Genomic DNA, 25,364 nt, shown 5'->3' with positions numbered 1-25,364 from the left:
TTATATTAAACAAAATATATCAGAATATTTTATATTTTTTATTAAAAATGTTTTTATACTTCGTGCTTTTAGTTTTGCCTTTCCTCTGGAAGCATAAAGTTCTTGGAACACAGGATTCATATCTTGTTTTGTTACTTATATATATTTGTATTATCTGTCAGTGTTCTGAGAACATACTGTGTGTTGCTACAAAAGATCATGCTGACTTTCTCAAGCAGTTTGTAATCTTATTTTATGGATACATGGTGGGCCCTGGAAAGCTAAGCTTTTAGGGTCAGAGGTAGCACTGATGACTAGCATAGTTCAAAAATATTTTTATTAAGATATACCTGATTCAATATGCTTCTCCAAATCGTATGTTTTCCTTCCATATTTCCGGGTATAAACCCCAAGCAGAGCCAGCTGAACCTGCCTATATCTCATTTAGCCAAATCTAATCACATCACCTCACCTTAGTCTCTCACATCACCTTCATTGAATAGTCTTGTTATAAGCCATCTCTGTGGTTTTATGAGTTGGGCATCTCTAGACTGGTAGTTTTCGATAGAACGTGTAGGTTCTGTGCAACGTAAAGTTATAGAATCAAGTTAACTACTTGATTAAGTAGTTAACAAAAAGTTTTTGGTCTAGTTTTATTCTTGAAGGGCAATAGGATTTTTCCTTTAATGCACTAAAAATCATAACAAAATCCACATTTTCTTCTCTTACTCTCTTATCATCCTACCTATAATTGACAAGAACTACATTATTCTAATTGAATCCCTGCAAACGTTTGTCAACTAACTTCTGGGCCCCTCACACTCACATTATATTCAAAGCATCTAGCAAGATTGAATTTATTGTATTTGGAAATTTCCTCTCCTTCTTCCCATGTACTTCTTTACAAAGATACGTGTACATACACACTTCTCAAACATTGTATTTGAACTCAGTTAATCATACCAAAAAGTGTGGAATTTAGGATAAACTAAATATAGTCCCTTTTGTGATAAAATGCAGTATTAGAAGAAACCAAACCAAGGTTTTGTTAGTTTATGGTCATTCCATATCATAACTTCCTAAAATAATTTACTTGGAGTCCAAAAGAGATAATATTTGCTGAACTTTTTTCCTTTGAGACTGAACGAATTTTAGTTCAATGTTCATTAAGTCTAAATATACTCTAAACGCTTAGTGTTATGAAGTTGTCTGGTCTAGAAAATGTTTGACAATATGCCTGTTTTCTCCATCCCTATACCACAAAGATTTATCTGTTTATGTTGTGCAGAATAATGTAACTTTAACCTAATTATAGGACTTGCACAGACAAGCAGGAATTTTAGGAACTGCTATGAATAATTATAAAATAATCATTTTACCATGATTCTGAAAAATCAAATAATATACTTTATCAATTTTGCAATCCAAATGTTTTCACACTTCATCGGAAACATGAATGTGTCCTATATTTTATAGCTTATTTGGTTTTAATTGATGACGTTGGTGTTTGTTCCCTTTATTTTTAACACTATGTACAATAACGATATTAATCAGAACCAGTGGCAACTTAAATTTGAGAATGATACATTATAAAAACCAGAAAGAAAGATTACTAATATATGTAATACATGGTCTTCATGTAGTAAATATTTCATAAGTAATGCCAATATATTTTGGCAAAAGGAGGAATAATTATCATAAGCAGTAATGGCTTGGAAATGTTTTTGATATCTGCTGTTGAAAACAATCACCAGAAATAGTAAAACAAAATAGTTTTTTTAAAAATCAGTAAACCAAGAAAATAGGACATAATGTAGCGCATAAAGAGCTCTGGGATATTTGTATACAAGATGCATTATATAGAATAGATGAAAGCTGTCACCTTCATTACCTCCTCTATGAATACACAGATGATGTGATGTTTCAGAACCATTAATCTATCACCTCTAATGGGCATTAAATCCCACTTTGGCTAACAAACATCTACGTTACAACCATCAAAAATTAATACACCATGGACTGTTTATCCTCTTAATGATATGTCATAAGTGAGAAAAGTTTTTGGCATATTTTTCATCTTCAGAGACTGTTCTCTTGAAATTTCTCACATGAATCAGAATTGTAGCCCATTTAGCCTAGAAGCTTGAAGTAAGTGGCAGTATATGACATCCTTCTTTGTCATTTTTGTAGTTACAGTTTCCATCTCTGTGTTTATAATAAATGAGTTAGATTTGTTAAGTAAGTTGGTGATCAGATTGGGAATTTGTGTCTCCAAGCACTTACATTCTATTTCATATAAAATTTTCAGTAAAAAACATTGAAGTAAAAAAAAACCCATACATCATGATTGTTAATGAACCTATGAACATACCTTTAAAAACAGGAATTTTAGGGGTGTCAAGTCATGTCTATGTGCCACTGACATGCCAGATTTGGATATGTCACAGATGATAGCAAATGCTTTCTCACTTTTATATTATATTATTTAAAATAAATAATGATACAAAACTTACTCTTCTGAGATGGCAAACATGAACAGGGTGCTTAGTATATGCCAGGTGCTATTTCAAACACTTAACAATTATTTAATCTTCAAATACTTACGTGAAGTGCATAAAACTAAGGGCACCAACCCCCACCCAGCTTGGTTTACATAAAAGAAAATAAATCTCAGAAAAAATTAGTAACTTTCCCAAGGTATCACAGCATAGGAGTGAAGGATTCAGACTTTCAGATCCTGAATCTATATTTTCACTGGATATTCTCTATGTTCTTACTAGGTATAGTAATGTACTCTTTCTAGAGGGTTTCTTAGGTAAAACTCAAAATTATGAAGATATCCATTAATTATTGGCAAGGTATAAATATACCAAACCTATTTAACATATAAAATGACATATGTTACTATTCAGAGCCAGTTAGTTATAGAACCGCTTTCTTTAAAATATTGTTTGCAAAATATGTGCTGTTAGAGCATCTTTTTTGTACATAGATTTTGCAATTCTGTGACAGCTGATTTAAAGTCTCAGCAAGTGAAAATGCAACGCATTACTAGATATTCTCAGGCAGCAGGCCTCTGAGCATATGCTACAGCTCACTCAGCTCACACATCATTCTGTGTGGAATATGTATATTTGGTATTATGTGGTGTGCTCTGGCCACTCCTCTTGCTATTAATGTTATGTTCTGAGAATATTTATAATCTATTATAACTGACAGATAATGCCCAAGTGATATTAAAGACTTGGTGATAAAATGCAAAATTTAGTAGCATAAAGCAGCTTTGGGGATGGTGGAGAAAAAAGAGATTAAAGACCAGAAAGGGGAAGCCCTTTGATATACAAGGGCACTACAAGCATCATATGCAACCTGAAGAAATAATCAATAATTGCACAAATGGAAAGTAAAAGGAATAATGACTGGGAAAATATCCTTATTTCAAATGCAAGTATTTTTATTATTTGAAAATAATGGAAATGGTTTTTTTTTAATATTTTATTTCTAATGAGCTTACACTCAATAATAACATAAGTCTGAAGCAACCTAATGGGTCCAATTAGGATCCAATTTGTATTTAAACTGGTTCCAAAAGTTTGAAGAGAAGTTGGAAGGTCTGCATTTTTGGAAGAGAGACACAATGGAAATAATATGTCAGTGAAATGGAATAGAGTGTAAAAATGGAAATGTGCCCATTTATGGGAAACTGTGATGACAGAAATAAATTGTAAGACTCCTGACTTCAAGTCCATGAAGTAACATTATATATTTGTGTTCATAAATTCAGTGTGTGTTATACTGTGGGCATTTTCATGTTGTGAATTATTTGTGTTAAAATTAATTTCAAGTCACACATTTATTCTGCCATAATTCACTTTGATATTGGTAATTTCTTATCCCTCATTCTTTTGCACTGCTACCCATTTGCCCATTTTCAGAACTACTTAATTATCTGTTCTTTTATTTATGATGTCTAAACCTGCCTTTACTATTTATCCATATTAATACAATTTGTGAAGCTTCATTTAGTGTTAATATTTTGAGGTTAAATGAGAACACTTTGACTAGCATGCTCTTAAATGCTATAAAAGAAGTAGGTAAGAGCACCAAGACCGGGATCGAAGGAATAAATGGAAGGGACTAAGACTATTTTTGTCTGTATCTTCAAAATAAATGTTATGAATTATTTGATTTATCCATCCTTGATACCAACCTGTTTTCCTTCTTTACCTTTTGGCTTTTATGTGATTTACAGATTATGATAAGACAGGTATTTCTCAATGGAGTTACAACTTTATTACATATCATTGTAAACACATAATTCTATTATTACCAATAATAGTCAGAAGCAGACTATTTTGAAGCAGAAATATGGTACCATATTCAAGAAAGGCATATTTGATGTTTGGCGTTTAATACTGCCTTAATGTTGCTTTATCACCATTATCTGATATTGTATAATGCAACTGGAAAAAATACTGTCAGGCAGATAAGAAAATATGATATATTTTTAAGTGATGACATAGTTTATCACTTTTGGTGTACATGGAAGGAAAGAATCCTATTTCTTACTAGAATATAAAGGACATCAATTATAAAGTCATCTTGGAGGACATTTCTATGACTCCTTAATGTAGCTACTACAAAAACTCAAAATATTTGATTACATAAAAATGAATATATTTAAGTGCCTAAACTCACAATTCAGATTTCCAAGTAAAATGTAGGATGTCATTTAAAAATATATATTTCTTTTTAAAAAAATATGAAAGAAAAAATAGTCCACTTATGTCTCTATAGAATTAAAATACATGTAGAGTCAGACTAACTCGATTTGTATCCTGACTCTGTCATCAAGTTTCTATATGACAAAGCAAATCCCTTAACGTGGCATATATAAAGCAATCATATGATTTTGTGTTAATATTGTGAACATAAATAAAATTATGACTACTGATATAATTTGTTTTATTTTTCAGTTGTGAAAATATTTTGTCATATAAATAACATGAAAATTCTAAACAAGACAGTGATGCTAATGATTAATTATCAGAGTCTTTTTAAGATAAGAGTGTCAGTTTGGGAATATAAAGGTGAGTACTGGAAGGATTAATTGCAGGTTTTTAATATTTATAAGTAACATTTTATGCCCTTCAAGGATATATACGTATGCAGGAGAATATATTAAGCATATTAAAATGGCAGAGATGTATAACTCTATGCATTTCATGGGTATATACATATGCAGTTCAATAGATTATAGTGTCCGGAGACTAGAAAAGGAGAAAAACAAGTGTGGAGTATTGGATGCATTAATTATTATTTTATACCATTAGTAGAGACCACAGACTTTTTTCTTTGATCTTGAAAATATATGTAAAGAAAGACATCATCTAGGATTGTGTTTTTTTCCAGAATGTAAGAATTAAGCCTATTATTATGTTTTTGATAATATAGATAATTTTAGAAAGTAATTTGATGATTGTAAATTGCAATGATTGATACATTTTCTTAAAGATAATTGCTTCTTACGTATTTTTAAGGTGATATAAAATAAATTTATAATAATTTTTGATATCAGTCATTGTGGGATTAGACTTAGTAGTTGGGATTAGACTTATTCTTCTGCTGTAAAGAAATGAAAAATTGTGCAAAATATTGGAAAGAAGTGTTTTCAGCACAGAGAGGTGATTCTTGAGAACAAGGAAGATCATGAGCCAAGCTTCAGTTTCCCAGCATTTAGCTTGACAAAATTTCCATAATTCTGTGTATAAATGGAGCCCAAATAGAGATTGGCAGTCTCATTGGGTACAGAAAAATAAATTTAACTTTAGAATTATGTAGAAGGTCGAAACCTGCAGAGCCAGGTCTTAGAATCTCAAGATTACTGAGTGCAAAAAAAAGTTGAAGTACCGACTAATCCAGAGTATCGAAATTTTGTTGAATATCCTGGATATAAAGGTAACACCCAAATTCAGACTCCAAAAACTTCATGTCTTAGGAGTAACGACGCCAACTCAGACTAAATCGAAGCATTTACTGAAGCAAGATGGAGCCTGGGCCACTTAGCAAGACCCTGTCTCTACAAAAAAATAAAAATAAAAAATTATTTTATTTTTTGTGTTGGCTCACACTTACAGTCCTAGCTACTGAGGAGTCTGAGATGGGAGAATCACTTAAGTCCAGGAGTTTGAGGTTGCAGTGAAGTGTGATTGTGCCACTGTACTCCAGCCTGGAGAAGCAAGGAAGGAAGGTGATCTGGTAATTTAACTGTCTAAACAGAATTTAAGACTCTTTAAAAGAAGATAAAATTTTGGGAGGCCAAGGCAGGAGGATCACCTGAGGTCAGGAGTTCTAGACCAGCCTGTCCAACATGGTGAAGCCCTGTTTCTACTAAAAATATAAAAATTAGCTGGATGTGGTGGTGCACACCTGTAATCCCAGCTACTCGGAAGGCTGAGGTAGAAGAATTGTTTGAACCCAGGAGGCAAAATTTGCAGTGAGCCGAGATCACGCCACTGTACTCCAGCTTGGGAGACAGAGAGAAGCCCTGTGGGAAAAAAAAAAAAAAAAAAAAAGATAAAATAATCTAGAGTCTCTACACAATTTAGTATAATTTAAAAAATAAATCCAATCGACATGTGAAGAAGTAGGAAAGTGAAAAATATAGCAATAGAAAAAAATCAATTGAATCAGAACAACATATAACAAAAGGAATGGATTTAGAAATGAGGTCTTATAAGTATAAGAAAGCATAAGATCAGTAGACTACATGTATAGGTAAATATAGGGAGAGAATAAGAAACTTGATAAGTGAACTAACACACATATACATATATAAAATATAAAATGTGAATGAATGCACACATATATGTTGCATAATTTCTTGGAGGAATTCAAGTCAACAAACTTTTCGAGACATATGGGACAAATTTAAGATTTTAATATATCACATTTTTTGTCACAGGAAAATAAGACAAAAATAACAAGCATTATAATCCTTTGAAGAAACAAAGACTAATATTTTCCCAATTTTTCCAAATCTGATGAATAACAGAAACTCAAAGATCCAAGAACCTTAGCAAATCACTGACAGAATATTTACAAGGAAGATGAAATATAACACATCATCATAACATTTTAGCAAGCTAAAGATGAAAATAAAGTGATAAAATCTAGAAGACAAAGAAATGCCATCTTTAAAGTATTAAACAAAAAAGCCCTGTCAATGTATATTCTATATCAAGCCTAAAATTTCATCAAAAAATAAGGTGAAGAAATGACTGTCCTAGACAACTTAAAGTTGAGATAGTTTGTCTTCAGCCCTAAAAACTTAAAGTATAATAAATATATATATATATATACAAAAAGAAACATTAAAGGAAGTTTTCAGGTTGAATAAATAATATTCCAATGGGAATTTGACACTTAAAAATAAAGAAAGAACACCAAATATAATAAACATATTGTTAAGTATTCAAGATTATTATTAGGTATTCATTTATATAATCATTTTATCTTTAAGTCAAAAAAGACATAATTTATGGTGAGGTTCATAACACACACATGAGTAAAGCAAATGACCACGTTAATACAGTGAGATGGTGGCAGATAAGTGGTATATGCTATGTTAAGTTTCTTCATACATCTGGTGATGAAATATCAATTTAATATATAATTTAATAACATATATCCTAAACCTTAGATCAATCACCAAAATAAAAATCCAATAAAAAAATTAAATTCTAAAATATGCTCAAATAACCCAAATGAATGCAAAAATAGTAGAACAAAATAAAAGGGAACAAGTGAAGAAAAAATAAAACAAGTATCAAGATAGCAAAGTTAAACCCAACCATATTAAGTATCTTAGTAAGGCAAATAGTCTAAACACTCAGTTTAACAGAAATGTTTTTCAGACTACATAAAAACAAATCAACAACTTTCCAGTTATAGGCTAACTCTAAGCAATGTTTTAGATATAAAGACCCAGTTTTAAAATAAAAAGATTTTGAAGCATGCAAATTGTAATCATACAAAAGTAATAATGTTTTGTTAACATTATCAAAGTAAACTTAAAGACATGGATTATTCCTGCCACTAAAGAGCATTTTTCATGATGATAAAAATATAAATAAATCAGAAAGACATAAGCTCATAAATGTATGAAACCTCATAGTACAGCTTTAAAATACACAACTTAAAAATAATTGAAAGATCTAATAAAAATATATAGAACTTCACAATCATATTTAAAGATTTTAGACATTTCTATTAGATCTTGAAAGATTAAATACACAAAACAAAATAAAATGAAACTTAGTAAGGATATGGAAGATTGAAATAGCTCTTTTAATGAACTGGACCAAAATGCTTACTTACAAACAGTATACAAAAATGCAGAATCCACATTCTTCTCAAATACACATGAAATATTTACCAAACTGGATCACATTCTGTTTCATTCAACAGTTGTTAATAAATTGCAAATGGCAAAAATCACAGTGTATATTTTGGACCATAAAATACTGAATTATAAATAAATGAAAACATATATAGAAAATGGCCAAATATTTGGAAATTAATCAGCATGCCTGTTAATAAATCATGGAATACAAGAGAAATAACAATCATATTAGGAAATATTTTAACAAAACCATAATACAGACAAACTTGCAGAATTTGATAATGTTAAAACATGTTTAAAAATTAACTCACTAAGCTTTTAGCACTAAAGCATAAGGAAGAAAGGAAACATTAAAGCTAATAACATGAAAGAAAGAGATATATAAAACAATAAAAATAAAGACATTAGAAGAAGCCAACGAATTTAAATGATATTTATTTAAAAGGATTCCTTAAAGTTATAAATGTATACATTACTGCGTAAAAAAACCTCAGATTTTTAGCACTAGAAATAAAACACAATCTTGTAAGAGAACTATTTACAATATAAGGGTTTTAAAGACATACGTAGAGCAACTTTATGTTGATAACTTGAACAACTTCATGTATATAGACAAATTCCTTGACATCGAAAATTACGAAAACTGCTCTAAAAGGAAAGATAAATATGAATAATACTGTATTAAATAATGCAGTTAAATTTATAATCTAAAATCTTACCACAATGAGTGTTTCAATAGTAAAGCAGTCACTGGTGAGTTCCACGATATATTTAAGAAAGAAGCAGTACCAATTTTCAATAGTTTTTCATAGAATAAAGGGAAAGAGAATATATTCAACCAATTTGATGAAGCCAATATAAACTGGTAATCAAACATTGATAAGGCATTATGACAAGACTACCGAGCAGCAACTCTCATAAACATAGTTGCAAACATCCTTCAAGAAATACCAGTCAATTAAATCTGGCATTAATAATAAAAGATAATCCATCATGATTATGTGGGATTTATTCCAGAAATACAAGGATTGCTTAACATTCAAACATCAAGAAATAGATAATTTATCTTATTATAAGACTTAAAATATTTATTGATCACTTAAGTAGATATAGAGAAAGCATTAGATGTTATTCAACAATTATTCATGGCAAAATTCTCAACAAACAATCAACACAAAGAAACTTTCTCAATATGAAAAATTGCATTCATGAAAAACTCATAGCTACTATCACACTTAAGAGTGAAATATCGAGTTTAATCCCCTAAAATTAGGGACAAGGGCAAAGTTACCTACTCTTACCACTTCTAATCAATATTGTACTGAAGATCCTACTCAGTACAATAATAGAAGAAAAAATATTTGAGATATAAGAATTAAGGAAAAAGAAGTAAAATTATACTTATTTTCAAATATTATGATACTATGCTTATAAAATCCAAAGGAATATAAAAAAAGAACTGCTAGAACTAGCACCTAAATCCAGCAAGGTCATGGAAAACAAGATAAATTCACCAAAATCAATTATATATATACATGTCAGGAACATACATATTGAAAAGTGAATTAAGAAAAAATACAATTTACAATAATGTAAACAAGCATCACACACCTAAGAATGAATTTCATTACACACATGTGTGACCACTACATTCAAAATTACAAAACATTCTGAAAAAATTGAGACCTTAGAAATGTACAATGTTAATGTTTGCAAAATATTATTATATAACATTTTCTCTGGGAACTGATCTATTGTTTTGATGCAATTCCCAGTCCAAATACCCGCAGGGCTTTTTCCTTTGTGCAAATCGACGAATAGGTTGATTGTAATATTCTTTTGGGGGTAACATAATTATGTACAGAGCAACTCCAAAACATAATCAGATACATTATTAGAATTAGAAAATATGCTTATAAAAGTGCTGGTGACAAAGTAAATGTATAAAAATCAATTGTATAGCATAAAAATATCTAGTGATAAATCTAGAAACAGGTGAAAAAGTTACCTACTTTTGAGTCAGAATTTTCTGACTGAAGAAAGAAAAACCAAAATTGAATAAAGCAGCAAAGGGAAAACAATGTACAAGACAATTCTGAAAACTTGGCTATATTACTCTATTAGTTACTAAAAGTTAGCAAGAAACTGTACTAAATAAGACTACATATTTCTTGTAGGAATAATTAATCAAATAGTAAAGAACAGCAAGGAACAGACCCTCATGTGTAAATACAAGTTGTGACACGAAAGTGCTACTGAGTAGTATTATAGAAAGAAGAGTCTTCAATAAATGGCTCTGGTAATTTTGCACTCAAAACAAATACATTTGATTTATTTCTCTCACCACATGCATATACAAAAAATATTTATAGAGAGGTGTATATCCAAATGTGAGAAACAAGACTATGCAGCTTCTAGAAACTAGCAAACTATTTTCTGATATTGAAATAAACAATAATTTATTATTAAACAAAGCAAAAATGGATGTAGTATAATGAACACACCAACACACTGGCTTTTATTTCAAAACTCATCAAAAGTCACTTTCAAGAGAGTACAAGTATATGACCTACATTGAAAGAAAATATTTTCATTATCTTCCCCTAAAAAAGCAAAGGGCTAATTTTAAAAACCTTCTTACACATCACTAATTAAAATATAGACAACAAAATTATTTGAACAAAACTTTTAAAAAAAGAATATGCAATACCAAATATATTTATGAAGAGTTTCAATATCACCAGTCTTCAGGAAAATGCAAATTAAATCTATGATAACATAGTATCATATATCCAATGACAATAACATATGTTGGTGAGAATGTGGAGCAATGAGAACTTCTAGTTGTTACTGGGAATATAAATTCATAAAACTACTTTAGAAAACTCGTTAGTATAATCTTCTAACATTCAACATAAACATATTATGAAATCCAACATTTTAATATCTAGGTTTATATTACCAACAAAATGAGTGTGCCTTTGCACCAAAAACTATATATTTTCACAGCAGCATAATTCATAATGGCCTTAAATTTGAAAGACCTTAAACTTCTATTAGCATTACATTTACAAGATGCCATACAGCAATAAAGAAAATGTATTTATTACAGGTATACAAAAACATTAATTGAATCTCAAAAACATAAAATTGAGCCAGAGACCCACACTTTAAATAAAAGAAATAAAAGCACAGACTGTATGATTCCATTTTAATACATTTCAAAATATGGGCAAAACTTAAATAGTTCAACATCTAAATGACAGTTAACTTTAGGAAGGAGAGATTGGTTTGGTTTTTATTTTCATCAGTGATTTCATTGATTTGTTTCATTTCATCACCTGAGTAGTAGTTTCATGAGAGTATTTTGTTAAAAATCATTAAAATTCATGGTGAAAGTCCATTTTCTCAATGTGGCTTAAAATTCCATTAAAAAGAAAAATAAAAGAAAGTACTTTTTTTAATAAGTTGGTGTTATTTATTGCTTCTTGTTAAATCTTAGTTCTTGCAGAAAAATTTGATCATCTAATATTTATTGAGTAACTATTGCAGTAGTGTAAGAGGACAGAGGCAATGATAAGAGATCTGTCCTGGCTGTTAAGAACATTTTTGTTCTAAAATTTTCTACAAAAAAGCAAGCTTCATGTATTCTCACTTATTGGTGGTAGCTAAAAATTAGAACGATTGAACTCATGGAGATAGAGAGTAGAAGGATGGTTACTAGAGCCTGGGAAGAATAAGGGGAGGTGTGGGAGAAAAATGGGTCCGTTAATAGGTACAAAAAGTAATTAGAAAAAATGAATATGACCTAGTATTTGATAGCATAACAGGGTGACTACAGCCAATCATAATTTAATTATACATTTTAAAATAAAAGTCTATAATTGGATTGTAACACAAAGGATAGATGTTTAAAGGGATAGATACTCAGTTTACCATGATGTGACTATTACATATTGCATGCATGTATCAAAATATCTCATGTACCCTATACATACATACATACACCTATTATGGTACCCACAAAAATTGAAAATTAAAAATTAATAAAAAGGCTACTGGGAGAATTAGAAAAATAATCAATCAATCAATCAAATTTTCTACAGATCATTTCATTTTGGCTCCATATTCACCACTGGGAAACAATATATTCATTGCACACCTATGTATTTCACATTTATCAACACATTTGGCTCACAAAAATCGTTGCCTATAACATTAAGACACATACAATACACCAGAGTTACAAAGCATCCCCAGGATCTGAGTAAGCACTATTTGATTTCGAATGATCATTTCTTGCTCTGCCTTTTGTTATAGAAGAATATTTGCATTATTTGCACTTTTATGTTCATTTAAATTTAAAATTTCAAACATTATTTTCATTCTCCTCCCTCAGTTCACTTTACAAGCATTTTATAGGCATTTACTCTTCACCAGATTTTGTCTAGTTATAGGAAATGAAAACATAAAAAGGATATTATTGTTTGGAAGAGAAGCTTATAGTCTAATAAAAATGGCATAGTAGAAAAGAAAGTGACAACAATTGATCATTTAAGTTTAATACATATAAATGTTAATTTTTATAGTCAGTTGAATTTACTTTTTTAATGACTTCTTCATTATTATTCTCTCTACTTGCCAGTCTTTCTTCCTACCCACTCTCCAAAAGGCTAAATTCACTTCAATGTGAATTACTCCTCTTAAAGTACATTTCTGATTATGCTTTTCGCTCTTTTAGTTTATTTTATTTTTCCTCCTCAAGGACCTTCAAGTTATCCCTTCTCTTTGCAAATATAGGCTGAACAGTGCAGTTTGGCATGCTTGTCATTGAAGTTCATCAAATTATTTTTTCCGCAAAATCTTTCAGCACTTATACAATATATACTGAATCAAATATTAGCTCTTTGTTAGTACAGCATACTCAGCTTTCTTGTTTTTTTTTCTGTTAAACCATACTATTAGTACCAGGCACTAAATCATTATTAATTATTGTAGTTCTCAAATATTTGTCAGGCCCCTTTTCCATACGGCATGCTTAATAAATGATTTCACGAAAATAATGTACTGTGTAATTACAAACAGTTCATCAGGAAAATAGGGCAGAAGTGCAAAAATAAGACTATAACTTTCTTGCAAAATATGTAATAATTTTTTAATTAAACTTCTAAATGTCTTATGGTAACAGGTACAATACACTTTTACATTAGACAGACACTACAGCAACTATGGGAGTCTCAGCATTGAAACAGTATGGGACACTTCAAATTAAATATTTCTCATGTGTACTAGAGATATTAACTTTCTTTTTTTGTGAAAACTGGATATACATCAGATGTAATTGATGTGAAATAGAGATGTGGATAGAGGGGATGATTCTTCAGAAAAATATCAAAGTCAGTGCTATCCTTTGCAAAGTCATCCTGAGCATGCATTTTTCTCTGAATCTTTAATTGGAGAAACCGGCTATAAAACAGAATGAATTAGCAGCACCAATTAAGTCCCCTTTTTTCTTTTAGAAGTGTGTTGTTGTCATAAAAGTGGTGACTAAGAAAGTAAGTTCAGTTACTGAAGAATGCCCACCAAGAATAAAGAATTGGATGCAAAGCAGTAAGAGTTCATTTGTTTTTGTAATTCTGTTATTATTAACCTATTATTTTTTCTTCTGAGCCCAAGCTTGATACTGTGTCTGAAGCACTGGGATGGTTTAGTAATTTAAAATGTAAAACTTAATAGAATAATACTTTGCTGCAACCTTTAATCATATTTTTACATTGAGACTTGGTCCATATTTTTGTTTATTTTCTTAACTTCAAACATAATTGACAATCTTCAAAAATGTCATCTTTCTAAAGAAAGGGTCAACATTTAGCAGTGCATTACTAGATTTTTCACACATATTCATTGTTTTGTGGTCTTTAAGTATTTAATGTTGAATAAGAAATTCAAGCTTTACTTCTACATGCCCACATGTCGGATAGTTAATAAATATGTTTTTTCATTTGAATTCATTAAATTTGTTCGAAGTTTCAGAAACTACTAATACTTGTCATAAAATAAGTGATATAATTTAGTCAAAATGCTGAGTTATTTTTGAGTATTGAGAAGAATGTCAAATGTTAAATGGCATATTTTTCTTCTAATAACACCATCCTGGCTTGGCTGACCTAGTGAAGGGGAAGAAATACAAATTAATTTAGAGGTCACACTACACATTAGAATCTGTATAATTTTTGTTTTTCTTATTTTCAGTATTAAAAGAGGATTTTCAAGCTTTCAGTAGTACGTCAGCAAGTATCTTATTTAAATTTTTTAAATTAACAGATACTTTTACATATTTGAAAAAATTTTTACATTGAATTTAAAATTTTGGCTCCAATGCCTGCTTGATAATAAATTATAGAGAAGCCTAAGGAAAAGTCAATTAATTATTCATAACTCAGCCATCCATATATTTGTGTATATATATGCATTATGCCTTTATCCACCAATCATTTTAAGAGTATTGTAATATTAACACAAACTCTTTGAAACCATCAGTCTTTATTCCTCATAATGTCTGATTGCATTTATATACACACATATATACATAAAACTTCTCCAGTTATATTTACATGTTTATATATACCACTACAATATACATACACTATATATACAACACATACATATATTAACCTTTTTAAAAATCTACTCTTATCTGTTAAGACATACTAATATAAAGCCAGTTTAAAAATATAGCCTATGGCAAGTTTTTATGTCTGATTTGCTTGCTTATTGAATTTAATTGGTCATGTTATGCATAAATTCATTTTCAAATACTTATTAATTACCTTCTGTGTTCCAGATTTATATTAGTAAATTTTTCTTGTCTAATTGCTGGGAAATAACAAAGTATAATACATGTTACTGACCCACTCCTCACAGTGGAGCCATAAATGGAGTCCCATATAGTAAGGTCTAAATATTTAAAGTTTTAACCCAAGATATAACTATCACCCATCCCTTTTCCTAGCTGTGGATCCCACTTTTAGTTCCCTTTACACCTTAACTGTACAACCCAGAGGCTCTCCAAAAGCCGTATTTCACCTTACAGCAGGTCTGGTTGTTGGAGCCTGAGCATATTTATAACCGGGGTTGAAGAGAGCAAAGCTGGAAGTGGGTTGTCCAGGGCTCCTGAATCAGGATGGAAACTGACCTCGTCACAGTCTTCAGAGAGCTGAGCAGGCTGTTTCTCTATCCTGTGGAATAATCTTATCTGTTCTGAATTTCCAGGCAGGTAAGGTCTTTCAAATTAAGACCACTTAAGTCAAGGAAAGACAGAAAACTCAGCTATCTGTTTGGTTATACATTTTAACTGATTTGGGTGGTCAGCTTAAAACGAAAGCAGCCAAATTTCCTACAGCCATGCTTTTCTACTTCCCTGCCATCAACACACTCACATACTCACACACTTGTGAACTCTCAGATTCACATCCATTCAACAGGAGGACCTGGTTTAGCTCACACATTCCATTCTTGTATTTCGTTTGTACTCGAATTAATCATTAAGTTTAGCGGAGCCAGAGTTTCTCCTTGTACAGGTCTAACAGAATATTTTAATGTTACTGTTGAAAGTAAAAATAGTCATACAGGATTAATTTTAAAAAAGAATTTCATTGTACCTTTAGAGTGAGAAGAACTGAAGTTTGCTCTTGCTTCTGTTATCTGGTATGGAATAACAGCCAGTACATACATGCGTATTACAGATTTCTTATCATGTTCATAATGTTTAATACCTAGTTCTATAATCATCCGAGTTATATAAACTGTAGTTAACCATGTATCTTCAAAGCATATTACTAATCTTGTTGATGCTATTATATATTCTGAAACAGCAAAATATGTGCAAAAACTTTTGGCTTAAATAGGATCAGAGTCCTCTGCTTCTGATCTTTTTGATATATGAGTTGTCAAGGAGACAGTACTTTGGAGGATGCTGGAAAATACATGGCAATATTATAGTTTAGAAGACAAAACCTTAGGAAGTGTTTCCCTCTCTTAGTCCAAGACATGAATGAAACCTATAAAAATATCTATTGATAGGGAAGGCACGGTGGCTCACGCCTGTAATCCCAGCACTTTGGGAGGCCAAGTTGGGCGGATCACGAGGTGAAGGGATCGAGACCTTCTTTGCCAACATGGTAAAACTGAAACCCCGTCTCTACTAAAAATACAAAAATTAGCTGGGCCTGGTGGCACAGGCCTGTAGTCCCAGCTACTCGGGAGGCTGAAGCAGGACAATCGCTTGAACCTAGGAGGCAGAGGTTGCAGTGAGCAGAGGTTGTGCCACTCCAGCCTGGCGAAAGAGTGAGATTCCATCTCAAAAAAAAAAAAAAAAAAATCTATTGATATACTTTCAGTGCACAACAATTCTCCTAAAACTTTTAATGACAAAAATAGGTAGATATTGGGGTGCCTAAAAAAAGAGATCTATTTTAAGATGGAATTAGAATTAATTCTGTGGATATTTCACGTAGCAATGAGAACTGACCTGGTCTAAGAATGGCTTGGCAAAGTGACAATGAATATAGTATCTGAAGGATAAGTTGGTCAAGCAGAGGTAAAAGGAGAAAGATTATCCTATGCAGAAACACCTTAAAAAGTCCAGAGTTAGGATAATGGGTGCAATATCCAAGGAAAATAATTTTTCATATAGGATGGCTCAGTTAGGTTTTAGAATCCCATCTTTTAATTTGCTCAGACATTTATATATCTCTTTTTAAATTATTTATCTTAAATTGAACCTAATTTTGACAACCGTGCTTATACTCCCCTGTGGACTTAACATTTATTATGCAGATACCTATCTAGATGAATTTGACATATATTCTACATTTTATGAGGTCCTGAGTGGAAATTACCTGTATTGAGTGATGTACCCCTATAGGACAAGAATGTCTGGGATCACTAAACCATTGTAAGTGATTGAGTGAATGGCTTTGCTTAAATGTCAATACACCCATACTGGCTACTGCTATTACCGTTAGGGTATTGTTGCTTTCCTCTTGCCTGTCTACATCCTAAAAGAGGTCTTGTTTCCTTTTTTTTTTTAATTCTTTCTCCCTCAACACTTTTTGAAAGTTAATATGCAATTTGTTTTATTATGGGAATTGGCACTCAGTCACCAGCCTGCTTACTCATTACATTTTCCATCTCTCTCTTTGCTGATTTTTGATATACCTTGCTATTTTTGCAGCCTCCAGTGAAATGCAGAAATAAAAAGATAATTAAGTGTTCATGATCACTTTCCTTCGGAATCATAAAACTATGCAACCTTATTTTTCAACTACAGTGGATGAATGACAAACCGAAATAAAAACCAATGATTTATATTAAGCCAGGTAGGTATTTTGTGATCCTAGTCATGTAGGAAGACATTGATAAATAGTGAAAATGTGACTCGAGTCATTTTTTTCTATTATGTTTGTCCATAACTTGATAGTATGATCCTTTACTGTTATTATGTTTTATGTAAGTATAGAAGAACACCACAAAGCATAAGCCAGAATTTGCATATATGACAGAGAAGTAAAGACATTGGGAAACCTGGCAACTAAAGTTTAAATAGTTAAAAGTGTAACATATAAAACATTATTAGAGACAAGGCAAAGCTATCATAGCCAAGATGACTCAAATATATACATATATAATGTATATATGTATATATAATATATATAATGTATATATATGATTCTTTTCTTTCATTATTATGTATTCATTACAAACATTTCAGTTTTTGGAAAGGTTTTTAATTTAATACTAAAACAGGTTTTATTCATTTTTTCCAAATCAATCATATTTTGCCTTTTTCCCCCAGTGGTCCTGTATATAGTTCAGGCAAAAAAAAAAAAAAATAGCTATCTTGACTCTGCAGCTTTGGTATTATTGACCTCGTCAAATATAAGAAGGATGACAGAACAGAACACACATTTTTCAGTGGTATAAGCTGATTATATTCAGTCAAGTCGACATTTAAGGATCATTTCTAATCACATTTAGAATTGAATCTCATGCTACTCTTGGTAAATCCTTCCTGAACCTTATAGCCTTTTGAACTTAAGAAGGAACTGTCCGATACTTGAGAAAAATGCTTGCCAATTAGGAAAAATGGACAGTGATGAAGGAATAGCCCATAACTGCAAATATAATCAGAATAAATCTGTAGGATGAACTTTAATCTACCCTGAGAGATGTGATAGGGAATTGGGCATATGCCCTTTTCTCCACTGGCTTTTCTTTTTCAAACACGGATTACTCTTGGCTGTCCCTCTTTATAATTTGTGTAAAATTGATTTCCCTCTTCTCTTGGATTGCATTGTAAAGTCATACTGCCAGTAGGAAAATCACATATAGCCAAAATTAGCCTTGATAATCTCACAAATAATCCTTCAATTTCAAAACCTGGAACCTCAGATTCTTAAAATAATATGCATTTTATTCATGGATTTTTTTTCCCCTCTGGAAGTAATGGAGGTCAAGTTTTTGTTAGAATGAGGAAATATTCTATCCCCCCTTTTTAAAACTCTTTGCTTCTCTCTTCCTTTCAATCTCTACCTCTATCTTAATTTTAATATCATCTTTCTCAGTCGTATTGCTACAATTAAGCAGGCTAAATATGCATATGACCTGATTCCATTGTACCGAACATAAGATAGAGCTGATATAATTCAAGGGTGGTAATTCAATATCCAGTTGTTGAAAACAGTTACAGTACATCAGTGAAAAAACATTTACGTCTACTTAGGTATTGCCGTATATTTTCCCAGCATCTGATCTCTGGTGAGATAGGAAGGTAACATATCCACAAGAAGAGTGGGACACTCTGTTAATTAAGCTCTCTGAATTTTTCATCTAACTCTCTAATGGCTATTATTTATTTGTTTGCTCTCTCTCTCTCTCTTTTTTTTTTTTGCTGTAGAGTTACCCATATAAATTTACTCATGTGTATACCATGGTGCCATTTGTTTTAGCAACAGGAGACTGGATGGTTTGTGATATAGTTTGGATACATGTCCCCGCCCAAATCTCTGTTGAATCGTAATCCCCAGTATTGGAAGTGGAGCCTGGTGGGAGGTGATTGGATAATAGAGGTGGATTACTCATGACTGGTTTAGCACCATATCCTTGGTGCTTTCCTCAAGAGAGTGAGTGAATTCTAGTGAGAATCAGTTGTTTAAAAGTGTGTGACACCTTCTCTCTCTCTCTTGCTCTGTTCTTGCCATGCAATGTGCCTGCTTTCGGGTCTCCTTCCAAATGAATAAAAGCTCCCTGAGGCCTCCCCAGAAGCAGATGCTGCTTTGCTTCCTGTAAAGCCTGAAGAACTGTGAGACAATTAAACCTCTTTTCTTTTCTTTTCTTTTTCCTTCCTTCCTTCCTTTCTTCCTTCCTCCTCTTCCCCTCTTTTCTCTTCTCTTCTCCCTTACTTCCTTCCTTTCCTCTCTCTTTCCTCCCTCCCTTCCTTCTTTCCTTGCTTTCTTGCTTTTTTTTTTTGCTTTTTTATTCTTCTTTTTTTTTTGAGACAGAGTCTCACTCTGTTTCCCAGGCAGGAGTACAGTGGCGCAATCTGGGCTCACTGCAAACTGCCTCTTACCTCTTAGGTTCAAGCAATTCTAATGCCTCAGCTTCCTGAGCACTTGGGACTACAGGTGCGGGCCATGACTCCCAGCTATAAACCTTTTTTTTTCTTGTTATAAATTAGCCAGTCTCAAGTATTTATAGCAATGCAAGAATGGACTAATAGAATTTGTGACATAGCCCACACTATTTTTTCTCACTGTGGCTAGAAGAGCCACATAATGAGATAAATGCAATGCCTAAATTTAAAACATAATGAAATCATAATCTTGTGATATTCACTTTATTACCTCAAAAGAAAAGAAAGAAAGTCTCATTAAAATGCTTGACTTGACCATTAGTTTGTGGAATTGAAACAAAGGTAGAGTCTTATTAAAATAAACATTACCATAAAAAGCATATTTCACCAAAACTAAGAAACAATAGTGATATTTTGCATACATAACTTCAAGGTAGTCAAAAGTACAATGAAAATACTTTCAACCCTCACTCCAAATTCAATTTTCTTTGTCCCACTACTATTTAATTGCCTACATGGTCTGGAATTCAACTGTGAATAAAAGCAAATAAAATGTCTGGTAGATATATTTGTATTTCTTCTCAGAAAGTTTGCTGGAGAAATGTTGGCAAAACTATTCCTTCTGTAGGGTTTAGGTCAGTGATTTTTAAATCTGACAAACATTTTCCAAGGTTGAAAAGGAGTAGTTATTAAAACAAGATAAAATATAATGGTAAAGTTACTGGACAGCATTTTTATTTTAAAAACTAATAATAAAACTTTAATAGAACAATAAAGAAATAAAGAAACCACAGCATAGGAAGTTCATAGATTCATTTAATGTGACTGGCCTTTCCTCTCCTCCTTTTTAACAATATTTTTAAGTTCAAGTACCTAATATAAAATGTTCCTCATCTTCATCTTTTATGCCCAATTTTATTCAAGCTTCATAGTAGATTGAAATTAGTTCGCATATGTTTTTCAGCCTATTAGGCAAAGTATTTGATGTGGGGAACCTACTTAATACAACTACTATTAGACTTTTTGGTTCACAATATATTCAATACATAATCATTAATTAATATACATTTTTACAAAACATGGTATTCTTCAGGCTCATCCAGCCAAACTTCCCAAAGCCTAGAGTCTTTTTGTTATATACTGGAATAAGAATTAAGGAATTGTTGTCTATCTAAATAGTTAACTTTTCACTAAGATGAACCAACTAAAAACATTAAAATTGTCATCACTCATCAATGGGATATTTCGTTTCGTTCTTTATTTTCTTCAGTATGGAAAACTGACTAGCCGAGATGGTTTAACAAGTGTCCATTCCTTTAAGCCGCGTGGGTTGTTGTTAAGATAGTCTTTTTTGTCTTTCTAGAAGTTAGTTACAAAGTCTAATGATAGAAGTATAATTTTAATAGTGAGGATTGTAGTTATATTTTTGTTATTATCATCCATGAACTGAGTTTCATATTTTCTATGTTTGACAATACACTTCAAAATTACTGATTTAGTAAATATGGCTTAATGATCGAAACATTTTTATTACCTTTACTTTCTAAAATACATTATGTATAAAATTCACATAAATAAAATAGAATGAAATCTATGTAATATAGAGAAAAATATTTTCTTTAAATAAAAAATTCCATTAATGTGTACAGCATATATTTTGCTACTGAAAAACGTTTTATTAGCTACTTGCAATGCTTTAAGCTACTCGCAATGCTTTAAGCTACTCTCCCCTGGAATAATTATGAGCATTTTATTTTGAAAATTTACTCTTTAAACAATGCCAAATCATTCAAAATGTACTGACTATCAAAAAAAGTAATTTTTTCTGGCAGTACATGATCATATTAATGTTCTTGAAATAAACATACATAAATAATTTAATAAATTCCATCTGATGTTTATTTCTACAAGAGAATTCTAATAAGAGCTTAAGAAAATTCAAAGTGTTGCTTTATTTTGTAAATTATAAGGAAATAGAATCTATTAACGTGTTTATTTTCTCCAAAGCAAAAGACACAGTTTTTCTTAGGTAAACATGTAAGCTCTATTATAATAATTTTTATAGTGATCTATCATTAAATAATCTATTATTACAATAATCTAGAGTAGTCCCTTTTCTATAGCAATCTATTATCTATTGAGATAAACTAGTGAAGGCTATTTACACCTTTCCAGGAGTTCAAAACCCTATTTAAAATCTATTAGAAGAAATTAAATTTCACATTTTACTATTAAGACTATACAGATAAATATATGTATACTGTTGTAGAACCGTATGATGATTATATTGCTTTGCAATTTAATGTTAACATTAAAATACTTCATATATTTCTAATTTCTCATTTATAATATAATTTTTTTATTTGTGTATATTAACCTCAGATGAGAGAATGTGTCAAATGTTAAAGGTACAGATGCTTCTTCCCATGGTTATTTGCTATAAATTCTCATACAATTTTTTTTTTAGTCTTCAAATTTTCCCTGGCAGATGTATTAGTGTTAGAGTAGCTGCCTATGACAAAACCGTGGCTAGGTAGAAATTCTATACAAGTGTGAAAGCATGCAGAAAATAGTTTATTCCATGCAATTTTATTGCAAAAAAAAAAAAGTAGAAGTTTTACATTCAGAGGAAAAGAGAAAAATAGGAAACTCACAATTATGGGGCCAGTGCTTTTTTATCTCTTTATATTATCTATATTATATGTGTGTGCATGTGCGCATTTTTTTTTTTTTTTTTTTTTTGAAATGGAGTTCCACTCTTGTTCCCCAGCCTGGAGTACAATGGCGCCATCTCGGCTTACTGCAACCTCCGCCTTCCAGGTTCGGTTCAAGCAATTTTCCTCCCTTAGCCTCCCCAGTAGCTGAAACTACAGGCATGTGCCACCATGCCCAGCTAATTTTGTATTTTTAGTAGAGATGGGCTTTCTCCATGTTGGTCTGGCTGGTCTTCAACTCCCGATCTCAGGTGATCCGCCTGCCTCGGCCTCTCAAAGTGTTGGGATTACAGGTGTGAGCCACAGCGCCTGGCCGCATATGTGCATTTTATATAATCTGTAGTGATTATAATTTGACAGGGTCGTCATAAAATATTCTAATTTATTTGACTTTGTAGACTACAATAGAATAGGTATAAAAATTATTTGCAACACTAACCTGCTTTGTGACATGTCTAGTGTTATACTATCCTGTTGTACAGTTGTCTCAACAGTATATAAAAGCCTCTTGAAGTCAGGACATATTTTATAGAATCGTGTCATCCAAAATAAATTATATCATCTTATAGAATTGTATCATCGAGCACAATACCTTGCTTACATCAGATGTTCAATAAATGTCATATAATTTTCTTTTACTTTGGTACAATGAGAAATATGAAAATGCGGGAAGAAAAGATGTCCCAATACACATAACTTATCAAATACATTGTGGAAATATGAAAGTCTCAATTATAGCATAAGAAAACATGATCCAACATTAATACAGTAAGGCATATGCAGATTTCTAGACAAAATTAATATAAAAAATTCACATCTAAGAAAATAATTCTTAAATTCTGGTGCAATCAATTTCTTTATAGCTTATAAGTATCCTAGTTACAAAATACAGAACCTCTTTGGACTAATTGCACAGAAATCAATTAATGAATAAATTTTCTTAGCTTATGGAGCTGATAAAAAGCTGAAGACAAAGTCATAAAATGAGCAGAAAGGAAGGGAATCTAAGCAGAGTGATGACAGCCATGATCATAGCATCATTTAATCATATTGCCATAATTATTGAATACTAGGTATTTGTGTTCTTACTGCCACTAACATTAGACATCAGGCTGTTCACTGATAGCTGCTCTTGTCTCTGAAATTTAAAGGTTGCTGGCATCTCACTTGACCCTCGACTGCTGCCCTCTCAATGCTTCACTGCATCAGTAGTGCAGATTCAGAGCTCCAGAGTGATATGTCGGATGGGCAAGCCAGAGTCCACGGGTCCATGTCTTGGACTGCAGACAGGTTCAAAGTGAATATGGCATTTGAATGTTTGACTTTCACAATGGTAGGATTGACATTTCCTAATAATAGATAAAAGTTCAGTTCCTGAGTAGATAAAATAATAGATAAAAGTTCAGTTCCTGAGAGATGTCTCAAAAATTCTGTTTCTCGGCCTGGTGAGGTGACTCACGCCTGTAATCCCAGCACTTTGGAAGGCTGAGGGGGCTGGATCAGTTGAGGTCAGGAGTTTGAAACTAACCTGACCAACATGTTGAAACCCCATTCCTACTAAAAATACAAAATTAGCTGGACGTGGTGGTGCACTCCTGTAATCCCAGCTACTCAGGAGGCTAAGGCAGGAGAATCGCTTGAACCTGGGAGGCAGAGGTTGTAGTGAGCCGAGATTGCACCATTGCATTCTAGCCTGGGCAAGAGGAGCGAAACTCCCTTTCAAAACACACACACACACACACACACACACACACACACCTCTGTTTCTCATTTGCAGGTAACATCTAGGTGCTTGTATCTCCTCCTATACTTGAGGACTATTTATAGTTCTGTATGCTAACATTCTAAATAAGTGAAATTTTTGTCATATTTAAATTAAGACACCATGAAGCATTTTAATGCCAGTGTGCCAAGGCATGAATCTTTTTTTTTCTTTTTTTCTAAACTGGCTCATACTTACAAAAAGCAAGGTAGACAAAGCTTAGTTTATCAAGAAACAACTAATTTTGAAATACAATTCCTTATCTAGCTCATTCTCCTGTTAGGTCCATTAGCCTATATGTACTTCAAGAATGACATGTTCGTTACATTCTTACTGTCATAGATTAGGGGAGTGTTAGGTTCAAAAAGACATACACAGTAAAGGGTTTCTGGGGGGTTTGTGTTTTCATGGAATGTGATTGTATAATGTCTGATTATTATTTTTTAAGTTATTAAGGGTGACTTGTGTTGTCATACCAATTTAATTTTGTAAGTACTTTAAGGAAGTTTCAACATGAGGTGCAGTCTCAGAAAATTTCATATTCAAACATGTAAAATCAAAGTAAAAATTATGCATGATTTAAGAATGACAAGCCTCAGGTATTTTGTAATATTATTTATATATGTGTTTAGAAAGCAAAATATAAGTATTTATCTCCAAATATAAAAGACTTTTTTCTTGTTTTTTAATGACAGACAACATACAGAACATGCAAGAAATTATTTTGGAAGTAGCATGTCACTTCCATATATATGATTTCCAAACAAAAGAGCAGGACACAGACTGCGTTTTTTTTAAAAAAAACTGCGTCAACAAAGGATATCGTGAATACTGTACTTTGCAGATAGTTCTGTCAATATAATGAGACTTATT

This window comes from Pongo pygmaeus, chromosome 4 (assembly GCF_028885625.2).
Source record: "Pongo pygmaeus isolate AG05252 chromosome 4, NHGRI_mPonPyg2-v2.0_pri, whole genome shotgun sequence".
NCBI classification, from domain to species: Eukaryota; Metazoa; Chordata; class Mammalia; order Primates; family Hominidae; genus Pongo; species Pongo pygmaeus.
The sequence above is the reverse complement of the archived record's forward strand: the minus strand, read 5'-3'. Positions refer to the sequence as shown.